Source organism: Pseudophryne corroboree, chromosome 1 (assembly GCF_028390025.1).
Source record: "Pseudophryne corroboree isolate aPseCor3 chromosome 1, aPseCor3.hap2, whole genome shotgun sequence".
Lineage (NCBI taxonomy): Eukaryota > Metazoa > Chordata > Amphibia > Anura > Myobatrachidae > Pseudophryne > Pseudophryne corroboree.
Window position 1 is genome coordinate 548,914,400 of NC_086444.1, and position 22,715 is coordinate 548,937,114.

Consider the following 22,715-nt stretch of genomic DNA (forward strand, 5'->3'; position numbering starts at 1 on the left):
ATCTCCTGGACAAGTGGTCGGGATCCCATGTACACATGCACCAGAGAATACGTCTGTCGTCATAGGCCAGGGTTTCACTCCTCTGGTGGCTGCAATTACCTCACCTTCTGGAGGGGCGCAGGTTTGGGATTCAGGACTGGATCCTTCTAACCACGGATGCAAGTCTCCGGGCCTGGGGCGCAGTCACTCAAGGGGAAACCTTCCAAGGAAGGTGGTCAAGTCTGGAAGTCGGCCTGCCGATAAACATTCTGGAACTAAGAGCCGTCTACAACGGTCTTCTCCAAGTAGCCCATCTTCTGAGAAATCGGGCCATTCAAGTGCAGTCGGACAATGTGACAAAGGTGGCTTACATAAACAGACAGGGCGGAACGAAGAGCAGAGCTGCAATGGCAGAGGTAAAAAGAATCATCCTCTGGGCAGAAAAGCACGCATTGGCGCTGTCAACAATCTTCAATCTGGGAGTAGACAACTGGTCAGCGGACTTTCTCAGCAGACACAATCTCCATCCAGGGGAGTAGGGCCTCCATCCGGAGGTGTTCAAGGAGGTAACAGATCTTTGGGCCGTACCCCAGATCGACATGATGGCCTCTCGTCTCAACAAGAAGCTTCAGCGATATTGTTCCATGTCAAGGGACATGCAAGCAGGACGCCCTAGTGACTCCGTGGGTGTTCCAGTCGGTGTATGTGTTTCCTCCACTTCCACTCATCCCAAGAGTTCTAAAGCTCATAACGAGAACAAGGGTTCAAGCGATCCTCATTGCTCCAGACTGGCCAAGAAGGGTTTGGTACGCGGATCTTCTGGATCGACTGCAAGAATAGCCGAGGCCTCTTCCTCTTCGGGAGGACCTGCTGCAGCAGGGGCCGTTCACCTATCAAGACTTAACGCGGCTACGTTTGACGGCATGGAGGTTGAACGCATGATACTAGCTCGGAAAGGCATTCCGAACAAGGTTATTCTTACCCTGATACAGGCTAGGAAAGGAGTAACGTCTAAACATTACCATCGAATTTGGAAAAAATATGTATCTTGGTGTGAGTCCAAGAAACTTCCTGCGGTGGAGTTTCAACTGGGACGGTTTCTCCTCTTCCTACAAGCTGGTGTGGATATGGGCCTGAGGTTGGGATCTGTGAAGGTCCAGATTTCGGCCCTATCCATTTTCTTCCAAAAACATTTGGCTGCATTCCCTGAGGTTCAGACCTTTTTGAAGGGAGTTCTGCACATCCAACCTCCCTTTGTGCCACCTACAGCGCCTTTGGACCTTAACGTCGTGTTGCAGTTCCTCCAACTGGACTGGTTCGAGCCTCTACAGGAGGTTGAGGTCAAATTTCTTATGTGGAAGGCTGTCACGTTGTTGGCTTTAGCTTCTGCTAGACGTGTGTTGGAGTTGGGGGCTTTGTCCTGTAAAAGCCCATACTTGATCTTCCACGAAGATAGAGCTGAGCTCCGGACACGTCAGCAGTTTCTTCTGAAGGTTGTGTCAGCATTTCATATCAACCAACCTATTGTGGTGCCAGTGGCTACTGACTCCTCAATTTCATCAAAGTCCTTGGATGTTGTAAGGGCTCTGAAAATCTATATGAAGAGGACTGCTCGTCACAGGAAATCGGACTCTCTGTCCTGTATGATCCCAAGAAAATTGGGTGTCCTGCTTCTAAGCAGACGATCTCTAGCTGGATCAGGTTCACTATCCAGCATGCGTATTCTACAGCAGGCTTGCCGTCAGAGCCGTCTTAACAGCAGTGTAGGCCCCTGGGCACAGCAATGCACTGGGCCCCCTACCCATCCTCCAGTGGTAGGGGTGGGGGAGCTATCAGCGGCAGCTTTGATGTCCTGCGGGCGGTAGGGGGTGTTCTATCTTCCGCTCAGCATGTAGGACCTGGAGCAGTAATTTCTCTAATTACTCCTTTACTGCACAGATGGGGCTAAACTGTAGAAGGGGGCATTGGGCTGAATGAAGAAGCCCTGGTACATGACTTCCAGGGTGGTAGGGGGTGCATAATACATAGGGGAGGGGTGGCTAGTGGAGTGGGCTTAATATTTATCATTTTCCGGTGGGAGGGCAGCTTGCTTGACTGCAGATATCTCAAGTTCCTGAAAATATATTTCTTAGCTTTGGATGGGATAAAAAACTAGAGAGGCCCACCTTTCAGATGGTTCTGGGGACTTGGGGATCAGAGTTCAGGAGCCAGAGCAATCCACCAACGAAAATATAAAACTGCATACCAGGCGTGTGGAGCTGGAGCAGGGACCAGCTGCTTGAAGGCTGATATCTCTGGTTCTGGGCATAGTAGAGACAAGCTGCCAGTGTCCACCAAAAGGAGAGAGCCACAGCTTTTGTTTTATACCCTCAGAAATACTCTAAGGCAGACAGAACCCGAGATATCAGGCTGGGAAGAGCAATTAATAGGCTTGGATGGGGACCACTGCTTTCAAGTCAGATATCTCCGGTTCCCCAGGGCCGATTTTCAAAAATCTGGTACCCCTGGAAAGAGGAGACCCTCAGCTATCAGCCTAGGGCCCTTATTCTCTTGGGGCCCTTGGGCAAGAGCCCATTGAGCCCATACGAAAAGACAGCCCTGCTTGCCGTGTCCTATGTCTGTCAAGGCCCACTCTACTCGTAAGGTGGGGTCTTCCTGGGCGGCTGTCCGGGGTGTCTCGGCGTTACAACTTTGCGGAGCTGCAACTTGGTCTGGGTCGAACACGCTTGCAAAGTTCTACAAGTTCGATACTTTGTCCTCTGGTGACCTGAAGTTCAGTCAATCAGTTCTGCAGGAGCCTCCGCGCTCTCCCTCCCGTTCTGGGAGCTTTGGTACATCTCCATGGTACTAATGTGGACCCCAGCATCCTCTAGGATGTAAGAGAAAATAAGAATTTACTCACCGGTAATTCTATTTCTCGTAGTCCGTAGTGGATGCTGGGAACTCCGTAAGGACCATGGGGAATAGCGGGCTCCGAAGGAGGCTGGGCACTCTAGAAAGATTTATGACTACCTGGTGTGCACTGGCTCCTCCCACTATGACCCTCCTCCAAGCCTCAGTTAGGACACTGTGCCCGGACGAGCTGACATAATAAGGAAGGATTTAGAATCCCGGGTAAGACTCTTACCAGCCACACCAATCACACCGTACAACTCGTGATACTATATCCAGTTTGACAGTATGAAAAACAACTGAGCCTCTCATCAGATGGCTCAACAATAACCCTTTAGTTAACAATAACTATTTACAAGTATTGCAGACAATCCGCACTTGGGATGGGCGCCCAGCATCCACTACGGACTACGAGAAATAGAATTACCGGTGAGTAAATTCTTATTTTCTCTGACGTCCTAGTGGATGCTGGGAACTCCGTAAGGACCATGGGGATTATACCAAAGCTCCCAAACGGGCGGGAGAGTGCGGATGACTCTGTAGCACCGAATGAGAGAACTCCAGGTCCTCCTCAGCCAGGGTATCAAATTTGTAGAATTTTGCAAACGTGTTTGCCCCTGACCAAGTAGCTGCTCGGCAAAGTTGTAAAGCCGAGACCCCTCGGGCAGCCGCCCAAGATGAGCCCACCTTCCTTGTGGAATGGGCATTTACAGATTTTGGCTGTGGTATGCCTGCCACAGAATGTGCAAGCTGAATTGTACTACAAATCCAGCGAGCAATAGACTGCTTAGAAGCAGGAGCACCCAGCTTGTTGGGTGCATACAGGATAAACAGCGAGTCAGATTTTCTGACTCCAGCCATCCTGGAAACATATATTTTCAGGGCCCTGACAACGTCTAGCAACTTGGAGTCCTCCAATTCACTAGTAGCCGCCGGCACCACAATAGGCTGGTTCAGGTGAAACGCTGACACCACCTTAGGGAGAAATTGGGGACAAGTCCTCAACTCTGCCCTATCCATATGGAAAATCAGATAAGGGCTTTTACATGATAAAGCCGCCAATTCTGACACTCGCCTGGCTGAAGCCAAGGCTAATAACATGACCACTTTCCACGTGAGATATTTCAGATCCACGGTTTTTAGTGGCTCAAACCAATGTGATTTTAAGAAACTCAACATCACGTTGAGATCCCAAGGTGCCACAGGAGGCACAAACGGGGGCTGAATATGCAGCACTCCTTTCACAAATGTCTGAACTTCAGGTACTGAAGCTAGTTCTTTTTGAAAGAAAATCGACAGAGCCGAGATCTGTACTTTAATGGAGCCTAGTTTTAGGCCCATATCCACTCCTGCTTGCAGGAAATGCAGAAATCGACCTAGTTGAAATTCCTCTGTTGGGGCCTTATTGGCCTCGCCCCATGCAACATATTTCCGCCATATGCGGTGATAATGCGTTGCCGTAACATCTTTCCTGGCCTTAATAAGCGTAGGAATGACTTCTTCCGGAATACCCTTTTCCTTTAGGATCCGGTGTTCAACCGCCATGCCGTCAAACGCAGCCGCGGTAAGTCTTGGAACCGACAGTGCCCCTGCTGTATCAGGTCCTGTCCGAGCGGTAGAGGCCACGGGTCCTCTGAGAGCATCTCTTGAAGTTCCGGGTACCACGCTCGTCTTGGCCAATCCGGAACCACGAGAATTGTGTTTACTCCTCGCTTTCTTATTATTCTCAATACCTTTGGAATGAGAGGCAGAGGAGGGAACACATAAACCGACTGGTACACCCACGGTGTCACTAGAGCGTCCACAGCTATCGCCTGAGGGTCCCTTGACCTGGCGCAATATCTTTTTAACTTTTTGTTGAGACGGGACGCCATCATGTCCACCTGTGGTTTTTCCAAACGGTTTACCAGCATCTGGAAGACTTCTGGGTGAAGTCCCCACTCTCCCGGGTGGAGGTCGTGTCTGCTGAGGAAGTCTGCTTCCCAGTTGTCCACTCCCGGAATGAACACTGCTGACAGTGCTAGTACATGATTCTCCGCCCATCGGAGAATTCTTGTGGCTTCTGCCATCGCCATCCTGCTTCTTGTGCCGCCCTGTCGATTTACATGGGCGACTGCCGTGATGTTGTCTGACTGGATCAGCACCGGCTGGTGTAGGAGCAGGGATCTTGCTTGACTTAGGGCATTGTAGATGGCCCTTAGTTCCAGAATATTTATGTGAAGGGAAGTCTCCTGACTCGACCACAGTCCTTGGAAGTTTCTTCCCTGTATGACTGCCCCCCAGCCTCGAAGGCTGGCATCCGTGGTCACCAGGACCCAGTCCTGTATGCCGAACCTGCGGCCCTCTAGAAGATGGGCACTCTGCAGCCACCACAGTAGAGACACCCTGGTTCTTGGAGACAGGGTTATTAAGCGATGCATCTGAAGATGCGATCCGGACCACTGGTCCAACAGGTCCCACTGAAAGATTCTGGCATGGAACCTGCCGAAAGGAATTGCTTCGTAAGAAGCCACCATCTTTCCCAGGACCCGTGTGCAGCGATGCACTGATACCTGTTTTGGTTTCAGGAGGTCTCTGACTAGAGATGACAACTCCCTGGCTTTCTCCTCCGGGAGAAACACTTTCTTCTGGACTGTATCCAGAATCATACCCAAGAACAGTAGCCGTGTCGTCGGAACCAGCTGTGACTTTGGGATATTCAGAATCCAGCCGTGCTGGTGCAGCACCTCCTGAGATAGTGCTACTCCCACCAACAACTGTTCCTTGGACCTCGCTTTTATTAGGAGATCGTCCAAGTACGGGATAATTAAAACTCCCTTTTTTCGAAGGAGTATCATCATTTCCGCCATAACCTTGGTAAATACCCTCGGTGCCGTGGACAGGCCAAACGGCAGCGTCTGGAATTGGTAATGGCAATCCTGTACCACAAATCTGAGGTACTCCTGTTGAGGATGGTAAATGGGGACATGCAAGTAAGCATCCTTGATGTCCAGGGATACCATGTAATCCCCCTCGTCCAGGCTTGCAATAACCGCCCTGAGCGATTCCATCTTGAACTTGAATTTTTTTATGTACGTGTTCAAGGATTTTAAATTTAAAATGGGTCTCACCGAACCGTCCGGTTTCGGTACCACAAATAGTGTGGAATAATAACCACGGCCTTGTTGAAGTAGGGGTACCTTGATTATCACCTGCTGGGAATACAGCTTGTGAATTGCCGCTAGCACCGCCTCCCTGTCTGAGGGAGCAATCGGCAAGGCAGATTTTAGGAACCGGTGGGGTGGGGACGCCTCGAATTCCAGTTTGTACCCCTGAGATACTATTTGCAGGATCCAGGGATCCACCTGTGAGCGAGCCCACTGATCGCTGAAATTCTTGAGGCGACCCCCCACCGTACCTGGCTCCGCTTGTGGAGCCCCACCGTCATGCGGCGGACTTGGAAGAAGAAGCGGGGGAGGATTTTTGCTCCTGGGAACCTGCTGTTTGTTGCAGCCTTTTTCCCCTACCTCTGCCTCTGGACAGAAAGGACCCGCCTTTTCCACGCCTGTTTTTCTGGGTCCGAAAGGACTGAACCTGATAAAACGGCGCCTTCTTAGGCTGTGAGGGGACATGGGGTAAAAATGCTGACTTCCCAGACGTTGCTGTGGAAACTAGGTCCGAGAGACCATCCCCAAATAATTCCTCACCCTTATATGGCAACACTTCCATGTGCTTTTTAGAATCTGCATCTCCTGTCCACTGGCGAGTCCATAAGCCTCTCCTAGCAGAAATGGACAATGCACTTACTTTAGATGCCAGTCGGCAGATTTCCCTCTGTGCATCTCTCATATATAAGACTGAGTCTTTTATATGGTCTATGGTTAACAGGATCGTGTCTCTGTCTAATGTGTCAATATTTTCTGACAGTTTATCTGACCACGCAGCGGCAGCACTGCACATCCAGGCTGACGCAATAGCTGGCCTAAGTATAATGCCTGAGTGTGTATATACAGACTTCAGGATCGCCTCCTGCTTTCTATCAGCAGGTTCCTTGAGGGCGGCCGTATCCGGAGACGGTAGTGCCACCTTTTTAGACAAACGTGTGAGCGCTTTGTCCACCCTGGGGGGTGTTTCCCAACGTGACCTATCCTCTGGCGGGAAAGGGAACGCCATTAGTACCTTCTTAGGAATTACCAATTTTTTATCCGGGAAAGCCCACGCTTCTTCACACACTTCATTTAATTCATCTGATGGGGGAAAAAATAAGAATTTACTTACCGATAATTCTATTTCTCGTAGTCCGTAGTGGATGCTGGGACTTCCGTAAGGACCATGGGGAATAGCGGCTCCGCAGGAGACTGGGCACAAAAGTAAAAGCTTTAGACTAGCTGGTGTGCACTGGCTCCTCCCCCTATGACCCTCCTCCAAGCCTCAGTTAGGATACTGTGCCCGGACGAGCGTACATAATAAGGAAGGATTTTGAATCCCGGGTAAGACTCATACCAGCCACACCAATCACACCGTACAACCTGTGATCTGAACCCAGTTAACAGTATGATAAACGTAGGAGCCTCTGAAAAGATGGCTCACAACAATAAACAACCCGATTTTTTTGTAACAATAACTATATACAAGTATTGCAGACAATCCGCACTTGGGATGGGCGCCCAGCATCCACTACGGACTACGAGAAATAGAATTATCGGTAAGTAAATTCTTATTTTCTCTGACGTCCTAGTGGATGCTGGGACTTCCGTAAGGACCATGGGGATTATACCAAAGCTCCCAAACGGGCGGGAGAGTGCGGATGACTCTGCAGCACCGAATGAGAGAACTCAAGGTCCTCCTCAGCCAGGGTATCAAATTTGTAGAATTTAGCAAACGTGTTTGCCCCTGACCAAGTAGCTGCTCGGCAAAGTTGTAAAGCCGAGACCCCTCGGGCAGCCGCCCAAGATGAGCCCACCTTCCTTGCGGAATGGGCTTTAACAGATTTTGGCTGTGGCAGGCCTGCCACAGAATGTGCAAGCTGAATTGTATTACAAATCCAACAAGCAATCGTCTGCTTAGAAGCAGGAGCACCCAGCTTGTTGGGTGCATACAGTATAAACAGCGAGTCAGATTTTCTGACTCCAGCCGTCCTGGAAACATATATTTTCAGGGCCCTGACTACGTCCAGCAACTTGGAGTCCTCCAAGTCCCTAGTAGCCGCAGGTACCACAATAGGTTGGTTCATGTGAAACGCTGAAACCACCTTAGGGAGAAATTGAGGACGAGTCCTCAATTCCGCCCTATCCGAATGAAATATCAGGTAAGGGCTTTTATAGGATAAAGCCGCCAATTCTGATACGCGCCTGGCTGAAGCCAGGGCTAACCGCATTACCACTTTCCATGTGAGATATTTTAAATCCACTGTGGCAAGTGGTTCGAACCAATGTGATTTTAGGAATCCCAAAACCACATTGAGATCCCAGGGTGCTACTGGAGGCACAAAGGGAGGCTGTATATGCAGTACCCCCTTTACAAAGGTCTGGACTTCAGGAATTGAAGCCAGTTCCTTCTGGAAGAAGATCGACAGGGCCGAAATTTGAACCTTAATGGATCCTAATTTTAGGCCCATAGACAATCCTGCTTGCAGGAAATGCAGGAAACGACCCAGTTGAAATTCCTCTGTAGGGGCCTTCTTGGCCTCACACCACGCAACATATTTCCGCCAAATGCGGTGATAATGTTTTGCGGTTACATCCTTCCTGGCTTTGATCAGGGTAGGGATGACTTCATCTGGAATGCCTTTTTCCTTCAGGATCCGGCGTTCAACCACCATGCCGTCAAACGCAGCCGCGGTAAGTCTTGGAACAGGCAAGGTCCCTGCTGAATCAGGTCCTTTCTTAGAGGTAGAGGCCACGGGTCCTCCGTGAGCATCTCTTGCAGCTCCGGGTACCAAGTTCTTCTTGGCCAATCCGGAGCCACGAGTATAGTTCTTACTCCTCTCCTTCTTATGATTCTCAGTACTTTTGGTATGAGAGGCAGAGGAGGGAACACATACACCGACTGGAACACCCACGGTGTTACCAGAGCGTCCACCGCTATTGCCTGAGGGTCCCTTGACCTGGCGCAATATCTGTCCAGTTTCTTGTTGAGACGGGACGCCATCATGTCCACCTTTGGTTTTTCCCAACGGTTTACAATCACTTGGAAGACTTCTGGATGAAGTCCCCACTCCCGCGGGTGGAGGTCGTGTCTGCTGAGGAAATCTGCTTCCCAGTTGTCCACTCCCGGAATGAACACTGCTGACAGTGCTATCACATGATTTTCCGCCCAGCGGAGAATCCTTGCAGCTTCTGCCATTGCCCTCCTGCTTCTTGTGCCGCCCTGTCTGTTTACGTGGGCGACAGCCGTGATGTTGTCCGACTGGATCAATACCGGTTGACCCTGAAGCAGAGGCCTTGCTTGACTTAGGGCATTGTAAATGGCCCTTAGTTCTAGGATATTTATGTGAAGAGACGTTTCCATGCTTGACCACAAGCCCTGGAAATTTTTTCCCTGTGTGACTGCTCCCCAGCCTCTCAGGCTGGCATCCGTGGTCACCAGCATCCAATCCTGAATGCCGAATCTGCGGCCCTCTAGAAGATGAGCCCTCTGTAACCACCACAGGAGAGACACCCTTGTCCTTGGAGATAGGGTTATCCGCTGATGCATCTGAAGATGCGATCCGGACCATTTGTCCGGCAGATCCCACTGAAAAGTTCTTGCATGGAATCTTCCGAATGGAATCGCTTCGTAAGAAGCCACCATTTTTCCCAGGACTCTCGTGCATTGATGCACTGACACTTGTCCTGGTTTTAGGAGGTTCCTGACTAGCTCGGATAACTCCCTGGCCTTCTCCTCTGGGAGAAAAACCTTTTTCTGGACTGTGTCCAGAATCATCCCTAGGAACAGTAGACGTGTTGTTGGAATCAGCTGTGATTTTGGGATATTTAGAATCCACCCGTGCTGACGTAGCACTACCTGAGATAGTGCTACTCCGACCTCTAACTGCTCCTTGGACCTTGCCCTTATCAGGAGATCGTCCAAGTAAGGGATAATTAATACGCCTTCTCTTCGAAGAAGAATCATCATTTCGGCCATTACCTTGGTAAAGACCCGTGGTGCCGTGGACAATCCAAACGGCAGCGTCTGAAACTGATAATGACAGTTTTGTATCACAAACCTGAGGTACCCTTGGTGAGAAGGGTAGATTGGGACATGGAGACAAGCATCCTTGATGTCTAGAGATACCATATAGTCCCCTTCTTCCAGGTTCGCTATCACTGCTCTGAGTGACTCCATCTTGAATTTGAACCTTTTTATGTAAGTGTTCAAAGATTTTAGATTTAAAATTGGTCCCACCGAGCCGTCCGGCTTCGGTACCACAAACAGCGTGGAATAATACCCCTTTCCCTGTTGTAGGAGGGGTACCTTGATTATCACCTGCTGGGAATACAGCTTGTGAATAGCTTCCAATACTGCCTCCCTGTCGGAGGGAGACGTTGGTAGAGCAGACTTCAGGAACCGGCGAGGGGGAGACGTCTCGAATTCCAATTTGTACCCCTGTGATACTACCTGCAGGATCCAGGGGTCCACTTGCGAGTGAGCCCACTGCGCGCTGAATTTCTTGAGACGACCCCCCACCGTGCCTGAGTCCGCATGTAGAGCCCCAGCGTCATGCTGAAGACTTGGCAGAAGCGGGGGAGGGCTTCTGCTCCTGGGAAGAGGCTGCCTGGTGTAGTCTTTTTCCCCTTCCTCTGCCCTGGGGCAGAAATGAGCGGCCTTTTTCCCGCTTGCCCTTATAGGGACGAAAGGACTGAGTTTGAAAAGACGGTGTCTTTTTCTGCTGAGAGGTGACCTGGGGTAAAAAGGTGGATTTTCCAGCCGTTGCCGTGGCCACCAGGTCCGATAGACCGACCCCAAATAACTCCTCCCCTTTATACGGCAATACTTCCATATGTCGTTTGGAATCCGCATCACCTGACCACTGTCGCGTCCATAACGTTCTTCTGGCAGAAATGGACATCGCACTCACTCTAGATGCCAGGGTGCAAATATCCCTCTGTGCATCTCGCATATATAGTAATGCATCCTTTAAATGCTCTATAGTTAATAATATACTGTCCCTATCCAGGGTATCAATATTTTCAGTCAGGGAATCCGACCAAGCCACTCCAGCGCTGCACATCCAGGCTGAGGCGATTGCTGGTCGCAGTATAACACCGGTATGTGTGTATATACCTTTTAGGATATTTTCCAGCCTTCTATCAGCTGGTTCCTTGAGGGCGGCCGTATCAGAAGACGGTAACGCCACTTGTTTTGATAAGCGTGTGAGCGCCTTATCTACCCTAGGGGGTGTTTCCCAACGTGCCCTAACCTCTGGCGGGAAAGGGTATAGTGCCAATAATTTATTAGAAATCAGCAGTTTTTTATCGGGGGAAACCCACGCTTTATCACACACCTCATTTAATTCATCTGATTCAGGAAAAACTACTGGTAGTTTTTTCACACCCCACATAATACCCTTTTTTGTGGTACTTGTAGTGTCAGAAATGTTCAATGCCTCCTTCATTGCCGTGATCATGTAACGTGTGGCCCTACTGGACATTACGTTTGTCTCCTCACCGTCGACACTGGATTCAGTATCCGTGTCTGGGTCTGTGTCGACCATCTGAGGTAACGGGCGTTTTAGCGCTCCTGACGGTGTCTGAGACACCTGAACAGGCACTAATTGGTTTGCCGGCTGTCTCATGTCGTCAACAGTTTTTTGCAAAGTGCTGACATTGTCACGTAATTCTTTAAATACGACCATCCAATCAGGTGTCGACTCCCTAGGGGGTGACATCACTAACACAGGCAATTGCTCTGCTTCCACATCATTTTCCTCCTCATACATGTCGACACAATCGTACCGACACCCAGCACACACACAGGGAATGCTCTGATAGAGGACAGGACCCCACTAGCCCTTTGGGGAGACAGAGGGAGAGTTTGCCAGCACACACCAGAGCGCTATATATATACAGGGATAACCTTATATAAGTGTTTCTCCCTTTATAGCTGCTGTTTTATATTAGCTGCCAATAGTGCCCCCCCTCTCTTGTTTTACCCTGATTCTTGTAGCAGGACTGCAGGGGAGAGTCAGGGAGCCGTCCTTCCAGCGGAGCTGTGAAAGAAAATGGCGCTTGTGTGCTGAGGAGAAAGGCTCCGCCCCTTTCACGGCGGCCTTTTCTCCCGCTTTTTTCAGGAAAACTGGCAGGGGTTAAATGCATCCATATAGCCCAGGAGCTATATGTGATGCATTTCTTTAGCCATATAAGGTTTTTATAGTGTTTTATTGCGTCTCAGGGCGCTCCCCCCCAGCGCCCTGCACCCTCAGTGACCGGAGTGTGAAGTGTGCTGAGAGCAATGGCGCACAGCTGCAGTGCTGTGCGCTACCTTATTTGAAGACAGGAACGTCTTCTGCCGCCGCTTTCTCCGGACCTCTTCGCTCTTCTGGCTCTGTAAGGGGGCCGGCGGTGCGGCTCCGGGACCCATCCAGGCTGAACCTGTGATCGTCCCTCTGGAGCTAATGTCCAGTAGCCAAGAAGCCCAATCCACTCTGCACGCAGGTGAGTTCGCTTCTTCTCCCCTTAGTCCCACGATGCAGTGAGCCTGTTGCCAGCAGGACTCACTGAAAATAAAAAACCTATTTAAACTTTTACTTCTAAGCAGCTCAGGAGAGCCACCTAGCCTGCACCCTTCTCGTTCGGGCACAAAAATCTAACTGAGGCTTGGAGGAGGGTCATAGGGGGAGGAGCCAGTGCACACCAGCTAGTCTAAAGCTTTTACTTTTGTGCCCAGTCTCCTGCGGAGCCGCTATTCCCCATGGTCCTTACGGAAGTCCCAGCATCCACTAGAACGTCAGAGAAACTACGGGTAGTTTTTTCTCTCCAAACATAATACCCTTTTTAGTGGTACCTGTAGTTATATCAGAAATGTGTAACACCTCTTTCATTGCCTCAATCATGCAGTGAATGGCCTTAGTGGGCATCAGATTAGACTCATCGTCGTCGACACTGGTGTCAGTATCAGTGTCGACATCTGGGTCTGCTTGCGGTAGCGGGCGTTTTAGAGCCCCTGACGACCCATGCGACGCCTGGGCAGGCACGAGCTGAGAAGTCGGCTGTCCCACATTTGGCATGTCGTCAATTTTCTTATGTAAGGAGTCTATACGTGCACTCATTACTTTCCATAAGCTCATCCACTCAGGTGTCTGCCCCGCAGGGGGTGACATCCCTTCTAAAGGGATCTGCTCCGCCGCCACATCATTATCCTCATCAAACATGTCGACACAGCCGTACCGACACACCGCACACACACAAGGAATGCTCCGAATGAGGACAGGACCCACAAAAGCCCTTTGGGGGGACAGAGTGAGAGTATGCCAGCACACACCAGAGCGCTATATAATGCAGGGACTAACTGAGTTATGTCCCCTATAGCTGCTTTTTCTATATATTATATACTGCGCCTAAATTTAGTGCCCCCCCTCTCTGTTTTTACCCTGTTCTGTAGTGTAGACTGCAGGGGAGAGCCAGGGAGCTTCCTTCCAGTGGATCTGTGAAGGAGAAATGGCGCCAGTGTGCTGTGAGAGATAACTCCGCCCCTTTTCCGTGGACTATTCTCCCGCTTTTTTCCATATTCTGGCAGGGGTATTTTCCACATATATAGCCTCTGGGACTATATATTGTGGAATTTTTGCCAGCCAAGGTGTTATTATTGCTTCTCAGGGCGCCCCCCCCCCCCCAGCGCCCTGCACCCTCAGTGACCGGAGTATGAAGTGTGTATGAGGAGCAATGGCGCACAGCTGCAGTGCTGTGCGCTACCTTGGTGAAGACTGATGTCTTCTGCCGCCATTTTTCCAGACCTCTTCTTGCTTCTGGCTCTGTAAGGGGGACGGCGGCGCGGCTCCGGGACCGAACACCAAGGACTGGGCCTGCGGTCGATCCCTCTGGAGCTAATGGTGTCCAGTAGCCTAAGAAGCCCAATCCGGCTGCAAGCAGGCGAGTTCGCTTCTTCTCCCCTTAGTCCCTCGCTGCAGTGAGCCTGTTGCCAGCAGGTCTCACTGAAAATAAAAAACCTAAATCTATACTTTCTTTCTAAGGGCTCAGGAGAGCCCCTAGTGTGCATCCAACCTCGGCCGGGCACAAAATCTAACTGAGGCTTGGAGGAGGGTCATAGTGGGAGGAGCCAGTGCACACCAGGTAGTCATAAATCTTTCTAGAGTGCCCAGCCTCCTTCGGAGCCCGCTATTCCCCATGGTCCTTACGGAGTTCCCAGCATCCACTAGGACGTCAGAGAAAATAGGATTTTGGTTACCTACCGGTAAATCCTTTTCTCGTAGTCCGTAGAGGATGCTGGGTGCCCGCCTAGCGCTTCGTTTTCCTGCAATTGTTATCTGGTTCAGTACAACTTTGTTTTTAGTTAAGTACTGCATTGTTACTTGGTAAGTTATGTTTTCAGCGGTTGCTGAGTTTTCAAGCTAAGTTAGCTTGATGTGCCTTTTATGTGTTAGATGGTATGAACCTCGCCACTATCTGTGTTAAATCCTTCTCTCGAAGATGTCCGTCTCCTCGGGCACAGTTTCTAGACTGAGTCTGGTAGGAGGGGTATAGAGGGAGGAGCCAGCCTACACTCTCAAACTCTTAAAGTGCCAGTGGCTCCTGGTGGACCCGTCTATACCCCATGGTACTGTGGACCCCAGCATCCTCTATGGTCTACGAGAAAAGGATTTACCGGTAGGTAACCAAAATCCTATTTTTCCAATAGATTAGATTATTTGCAGACAATTATTATTCATTAGCGCCTAGATAAGTTTGTGTCAGGAATCTGCATTCTCCATCGCATCACTTCCTGTGAACAGGCGTCTCCTGGCTTCAGTCCTGTCTTCAGAGTATCCCCTGTGAATTGGACCTGTGGAACTACAGGTCCCAGCGGTTCCAGTTCCGTTCCAGTCTCCTGCAGCTCACTGTGCTCCACCCAACCAGTACTATCATTTGGTAAACTACTGGTTTCAGCCAGCAGCCTGGAGTACACATTGCTTCTAGTTTACAGCATTTACTCCCGGTGCACTACTGAGCCCAGCCAGCAATCAGCAGTGCATTGCAGAATTAAGGCCCGTACACACTGGTCGATGTATCGGCCGTTCTCTTGAACGGCCGATACATCGCGGGACCGTCGGCCAGTGTGTACGGGCGATACGTCTGTGAACTCCGTCGTTCACAGACGTATCGCGTCGGCCACGCAGCACAGCCGACAGCCAATATATCTAACGATATATTGGCCCGTCGCTGTGTGTGTACGGGGCGGTCATCCGCCCAGTTCATGACGTCAGTCCCCCGACGGATCGGGCTGTGTGTATGCACAGCACACTGCCCGATCCGTACATAGATATATCTGCAGATCAATTGATCTGCAGATATATCTAATAGTGTGTACCCACCTTTACTCTCCTGATGAATCATTAGCTCCAGCTAACTCACAGCTGATCTGAACACCCAATCCAGCGGGGTGTGTTCTCACAAAGATGCAACATCCAATCATTACTGAGCAAGGGGTATAAACTCCAGTTCCTGGCACAGTCTCATCACCTTGGACAACGCGTCGCATTGCGTCTCCTGGTTCCCGTTCCTGTTTCCGGTTTCCAGTGTTTAAACTTCTGTTTCCAGTCTCCAGTGTTCAAACTTCTGTTTCCAGTCTCCAGTGTTCAAACTCCTGTTTCCAGTCTCCAGTGTTCAAACTCCTGTTTCCAGTCTCCAGTGTTCAAACTCCTGTTTCCAGTCTCCAGTGTTCAAACTCCTGTTTCCAGCAATCTCCTATATTCTGTTATCTCCAAGTGATCTCCCGGTTCCAGCATTCCTGTGGAACTATAGGTCCCAGCATTACATCAGCTTCTGCTACAGTCAGCTTCCACCGTTTGCGGTAGAGACTTTTCTCCAGGTGCTATTGTTTTCACCTGTGTATGGTTAACTTGCTTGCTGCATTGTGCTATGACATCTGGCACTTAATACAACCTCTTCATGTGCATTTCATGCAGTCTCCTGCATAAACCTTGCTTGGTTGTGGACTTTGCATTACTATTGACTGTGTGGAGAATTATTGCTGGGTTTCAATCCATCTGTGGGAGTGATCACTATCAGATTGCTATTTCAGTTTCCAGACTGGTTATTGCCTATATTACTGCACTGGTTCCCAGACCAACCGAATATCTGTGACTGTTTATATTACCTTTGTCAGCATTTCCTGTACCAAATTATTTCAAGTTCATCCGTTTCTATTTCTGTTATAATCCGTGTGCATTTAATAAACATCGTTGCACAGGAATCTTTACAGCCTCCTCGGTTTCTCCATTGCACCACCACTGACCCACTAGTGCCCCCCCCCCCCCCCCCCGGGGACAGACAAAACCACAGACCTGACAGTTTGGTGATTATAATAAGAATTTACTCACCGGTAATTCTATTTCTCGTAGTCCGTAGTGGATGCTGGGAACTCCGTAAGGACCATGGGGAATAGACGGGCTCCGCAGGAGACTGGGCACTCTAAAAGAAAGATTAGGTACTATCTGGTGTGCACTGGCTCCTCCCACTATGACCCTCCTCCAGACCTCAGTTAGGGAAACTGTGCCCGGAAGAGCTGACACAACAAGGAAAGGATTTGGAATCCAGGGTAAGACTCATACCAGCCACACCAATCACACTGTACAACCTGTGATAACCATACCCAGTTAACAGTATGAACAACAACTGAGCCTCCTTTTACGGATGGCTCATAACAATAACCCTTTAGTGAAGCAATAACTATATACATGTATTGCAGAGAGTCCGCACTTGGGACGGGCGCCCAGCATCCACTACGGACTACGAGAAATAGAATTACCGGTGAGTAAATTCTTATTTTCTCTGATGTCCTAGTGGATGCTGGGAACTTCGTAAGGACCATGGGGATTATACCAAAGCTCCCAAACGGGCGGGAGAGTGCGGATGACTCTGCAGCACCGAATGAGCAAACGCAAGGTCCTCCTCAGCCAGGGTATCAAACTTGTAGAATTTAGCAAATGTGTTTGAACCCGACCAAGTAGCAGCTCGGCAAAGAAGCTGTAAAGCCGAGACCCCTCGGGCAGCCGCCCAAGAAGAGCCCACCTTCCTTGTGGAATGGGCTTTCACTGATTTAGGATGCGGCAGTCCAGCCGCAGAATGTGCCAGCTGAATCGTGCAACAGATCCAGCGAGCAATAGTTTGCTTTGAAGCAGGAGCACCCAGCTTGTTGGGTGCATGCAGGATAAATAGCGAGTCAGTTTTCCTGACTCCAGCCGTCCTGGAAACATAAATTTTCAAAGCCCGGACTACGTCCAGCAACTTGGAATCCTCCAAGTCCCGAGTAGCCGCAGGCACCACAATAGGTTGGTTCAAATGAAACGCTGATACCACCTTTGGGAGAAATTGGGGACGCGTCCTCAATTCTGCCCTGTCCATATGGAAGATCAGATACGGCCTTTTACATGACAAAGCCGCCAATTCTGACACACGCCTAGCTGAAGCTAAGGCCAACAGCATGACCACCTTCCACGTGAGATACTTTAGCTCCACGGTCTTAAGTGGCTCAAACCAGTGGGATTTCAGGAAATCCAACACAACGTTAAGATCCCAAGGTGCCACTGGAGCCACAAAAGGGGGCTGAATATGCAGCACTCCCTTTACAAACGTCTGAACTTCAGGCAGTGAAGCCAGTTCTTTTTGAAAGAAAATAGATAGGGCCGAAATCTGGACCTTTATGGACCCCAATTTTAGGCCCATAGTCACCCCTGACTGTAGGAAGTGCAGAAATCGACCCAGCTGGAATTCCTCTGTTGGGGCCTTCCTGGCCTCACACCAAGCGACATATTTCCGCCATATGCGGTGATAATGCTTTGCTGTCACATCCTTCCTAGCTTTTATCAGCGTAGGAATCACTTCATCTGGAATGCCCTTTTCCGTTAGGATCCGGCGTTCAACCGCCATGCCGTCAAACGCAGCCGCGGTAAGTCTTGGAACAGACAGGGCCCCTGCTGTAACAGGTCCTGTCTGAGAGGCAGAGGCCATGGGTCCTCTGAGATCATTTCTTGTAGTTCTGGGTACCAAGTTCTTCTTGGCCAATCCGGAACGTTGAGTATAGTTCTTACTCCTCTCTTTCTTACTATCCTCAGTACCTTGGGTATGAGAGGAAGAGGAGGGAACACATAAACCGACTGGTACACCCACGGTGTCACTAGTGCGTCCACAGCTATCGCCTGAGGGTCCCTTGACCTGGCGCAATATTTTTTTAGCTTTTTGTTGAGGCGGGACGCCATCATGTCCACCCGTGGCAGTTCCCAGCGATTTACAATCTGTGTGAAGACTTCTTGATGAAGTCCCCACTCTCCCGGGTGGAGGTCGTGCCTGCTGAGGAAGTCTGCTTCCCAGTTGTCCACTCCCGGAATGAACACTGCCGACAGTGCTAGCACGTGATTCTCCGCCCATCGAAGAATCCTTGTGGCTTCTGCCATTGCCATCCTGCTTCTCGTGCCGCCCTGGAGGTTTACATGGGCGACCGCCGTGATGTTGTCTGATTGAATCAGTACTGGGTGGTTTTGAAGCAGGGGCTCTGCTTGACTCAGGGCGTTGTAAATGGCCCTTAGTTCCAGTATATTTATGTGTAGTGAAGTCTCCAGACCTGACCACTGTCCTTGGAAGTTTCTTCCCTGAGTGACTGCCCCCCATCCTCGGAGGCTTGCATCCGTGGTCACCAGGACCCAGTCCTGTATGCCGAACCTGCGGCCCTCGAGAAGATGAGCTCTCTGCAGCCACCACAGCAGAGACACCCTGGGCCTTGGGGACAGGGTGATCAACCGATGCATCTGAAGATGCGATCCGGACCATTTTTCCAACAGATCCCACTGAAAGATCCTTGCATGGAACCTGCCGAAGGGAATTGCTTCGTAAGAAGCCACCATCTTTCCCAGGACTCGCGTGCAGTGATGCACCGACACCTGTTTTGGTTTCAGGAGGTCCCTGACCAGAGATGACAATTCCTGGGCCTTCTCCACCGGGAGAAACACCTTCTTCTGTTCTGTGTCCAGAATCATGCCCAGGAAAAGCAGACGCGTCGCAGGAATCAGCTGCGACTTTGGGATATTCAGAATCCAGCCGTGCTGTTGCAACACTTCCTGAGAGAGTGCTACGCTGACCAACAACTGCTCTCTGGACCTCGCCTTTATGAGGAGATCGTCCAAGTACGGGATAATTATAACTCCCTTCTTCCGAAGGAGTATCATCATTTCGGCCATTACCTTGGTAAAGATTCTCGGTGCCGTGGAGAGACCAAACGGCAACGTCTGGAATTGGTAATGACAGTCCTGTACCACAAACCTGAGGTATTCCTGGTGAGGTGGGTAAATGGGGACATGCAAGTAAGCATCCTTGATGTCCAGCGACACCATAAAATCCCCCTCTTCCAGGCTTGCAATAACCGCCCTGAGCGATTCCATTTTGAACTTGAACTTCTTTATATAAGTGTTCAAGGATTTTAAATTCAGAATGGGTCTCACCGAACCGTGCGGTTTCGGTACCACAAACATTGTGGAATAGTAACCCCTGCCCTGTTGAAGGAGGGGGACCTTGATTATCACCTGCTGGAGGTACAGCTTGTGAATTGCCGCCAGTACTACCTCCCTTTCCCTGGGAGCAGCTGGCAAGGCTGATTTGAGGTAACGGCGAGGGGGAGTCGCCTCGAACTCCAGCTTGTATCCCTGAGATACAATTTGTACATCCCAGAGATCCACTTGTGAGCGAACCCACTGGTTGCTGAAGTTTCGGTGACGCGCCCCCACCGCACCTGGCTCCGCCTGTGGAGCCCCAACGTCATGCGGTGGACTTAGTGGAAGCAGGGGAGGATTTTTGTTCCTGGGAACTGGCTGCCTGGTACAGCTTCTTTCCTCTACCCTTGCCTCTGGCCAGAAAGGATGCTCCTCTGACCCGCTTGCCTTTCTGAGGCCGAAAGGACTGCACTTGATAATACGGTGCTTTCTTAGGCTGTGAGGGAACCTGAGGTAAAAAAGTCGACTTCCCAGCAGTTGCTGTGGATACGAGGTCCGAGAGACCGTCCCCAAACAATTCCTCACCCTTATAAGGCAAAACCTCCATGTGTTTTTTAGAATCAGCATCACCTGTCCACTGCCGAGTCCATAATACTCTCCTGGCAGAAATGGACATTGCATTAATTCTAGATGCCAGCAGGCAAATGTCCCTCTGGGCATCCCGCATATATAAGACGACGTCTTTTATATGTTCGATGGTTAGCAAAACAGTATCCCTGTCGAGGGAATCAATGTTGTCTGACAGGGTATCAGTCCATGCTGCTGCAGCACTACACATCCAGGCTAAAGCAATAGCAGGTCTCAGTAGAGTACCAGAGTGTGTATACACAGACTTCAGGATAGCTTCCTGCTTTCTATCCGCAGGCTCCTTTAGGGTGGCCGTATCCTGAGACGGCAGTGCCACCCTTTTAGATAAGCGTGTCAGCGCCTTGTCCACCCTAGGGGATGTTTCCCAACGTAACCTATCCGTTGGCGGGAAAGGGTACGCCATCAGTAACCTCTTAGAAATCACTAGTTTCTTATCAGGGGAACTCCACGCTTCTTCACACAAATCATTTAATTCATCAGATGGGGGAAAAGTCACTGGCTGCTTTTTCTCCCCAAACATAATACCCCTCTTGGTGGTAACCTGGTTAATATCAGAAATGTGCAATACATCTTTCATTGCAGTAATCATGCATCGGATGGCTTTTGTAGACTGTACATTTGTCTCATCCTCATCTACACTGGAGTCAGACTCCGTGTCGACATCTGTGTCTACCATCTGAGCTAGCGGGCGTTTATGAGCCCCTGACGGCTTCTGAGTCGCCTGGGCAGGCGCGGGCTGAGACCCCGGCTGTCCCAAGGCTGCTGTGTCATCGAACCTTTTATGCAAGGAGTTGACACTGTCGGTTAAGACCTTCCACATATCCATCCAATCAGGTGTCGGCCCCGTCGGGGGCGACACCACACTTATCTGCCCCTGCTCCGCCTCCACGTAACCCTCCTCATCAAACATGTCGACACAGCCGTACCGACACACCGCACACACACAGGGAATGCTCAGACTGAGGACAGGACCCCACAAAGTCCTTTGGGGAGACAGAGAGAGAGTATGCCAGCACACACCACAGCGCTATATAACACAGGGATTTACACTATAAAAAGTGATTTACCCAATAGCTGCTTAAATATCTTATTTGCGCCTAAATTTATGTGCCCCCCCTCTCTTTTTTACCCTTCTTGTATCAGGATACTGCAGGGGAGAGCCTGGGGAGCTGCTTCCAGAGGAGCTGTGAAGGGAAAATGGCGCTGGTGTGCTGAGGAAGAAGGCCCCGCCCCCTCAGCGGCGGGCTTCTGTCCCGCGTTTTATGTAACTTAATGGCGGTTTTTTTTACACATATACAGTTTTCAGACTGTATTATGTGTATTTTAAGTGCCAAAAGGTATTATAATTGCTGCCCAGGCCCCCCCCCCTCTCCCCCCCCTAGCGCCCTGCACCCTACAGTGACCGGAGTGTGTGGTGTGCTGTGGGAGCAATGGCGCACAGCTGCGGTGCTGTGCGCTACCTTAATGAAGACAGGAGTCTTCTGCCGCCGATTTCATCGCTTCTCTTCTGTCTTCTGGCTCTGCAAGGGGGACGGCGGCGCGGCTCCGGGAACGGACGATCGAGGTCAGACCCTGTGTTCGAACCCTCTGGAGCTAATGGTGTCCAGTAGCCTAAGAAGCACAAGCTAGCTGCAAGCAGGTAGGTTTGCTTCTCTTCCCTCAGTCCCACGTAGCAGTGAGTCTGTTGCCAGCAGATCTCACTGAAAATAAAAAACCTAACAAATACTTTCTTTTCTAGCAAGCTCAGGAGAGCCCACTAGGAGCACCCAGCTCTGTCCGGGCACAGATTCTAACTGGAGGAGGGGCATAGAGGGAGGAGCCAGTGCACACCAGATAGTACCTAGGCCCTCATTCCGAGTCGTTCGCTCGGTAATTTTCATCGCATCGCAGTGAAATTCCGCTTAGTACGCATGCGCAATATTCGCACTGCGACTGCGCCAAGTAATTTTACAATGAAGATAGTATTTTTACTCACGGCTTTTTCTTCGCTCTGGCGAACGTAGTGTGATTGACAGGAAATGGGTGTTACTGGGCGGAAACACGGCGTTTTCGGGGCGTGTGGATAAAAACGCTACCGTTTCCGGAAAAAACGCAGGAGTGGCCGGAGAAACGGGGGAGTGTCTGGGCGAACGCTGGGTGTGTTTATGACGTCAAACCAGGAACGACAAGCACTGAACTGATCGCAGATGCCGAGTAAGTCTGAAGCTACTCTGAAACTGCTAAGTAGTTTGTAATCGCAATATTGCGAATACATCGGTCGCAATTTTAAGAAGCTAAGATACACTCCCAGTAGGCGTAGGCTTAGCGTGAGCAACTCTGCTAAATTCGCCTTGCGAGCGATCAACTCGGAATGAGGGCCCTAATCTTTCTTTTAGAGTGCCCAGTCTCCTGCGGAGCCCGTCTATTCCCCGTGGTCCTTACGGAGTTCCCAGCATCCACTAGGACGTCAGAGAAAAATAAGAATTTACTTACCGATAATTCTATTTCTCGTAGTCCGTAGTGGATGCTGGGACTCCGTCAGGACCATGGGGAATAGCGGCTCCGCAGGAGACAGGGCACAAAAGTAAAAGCTTTAGGATCAGGTGGTGTGCACTGGCTC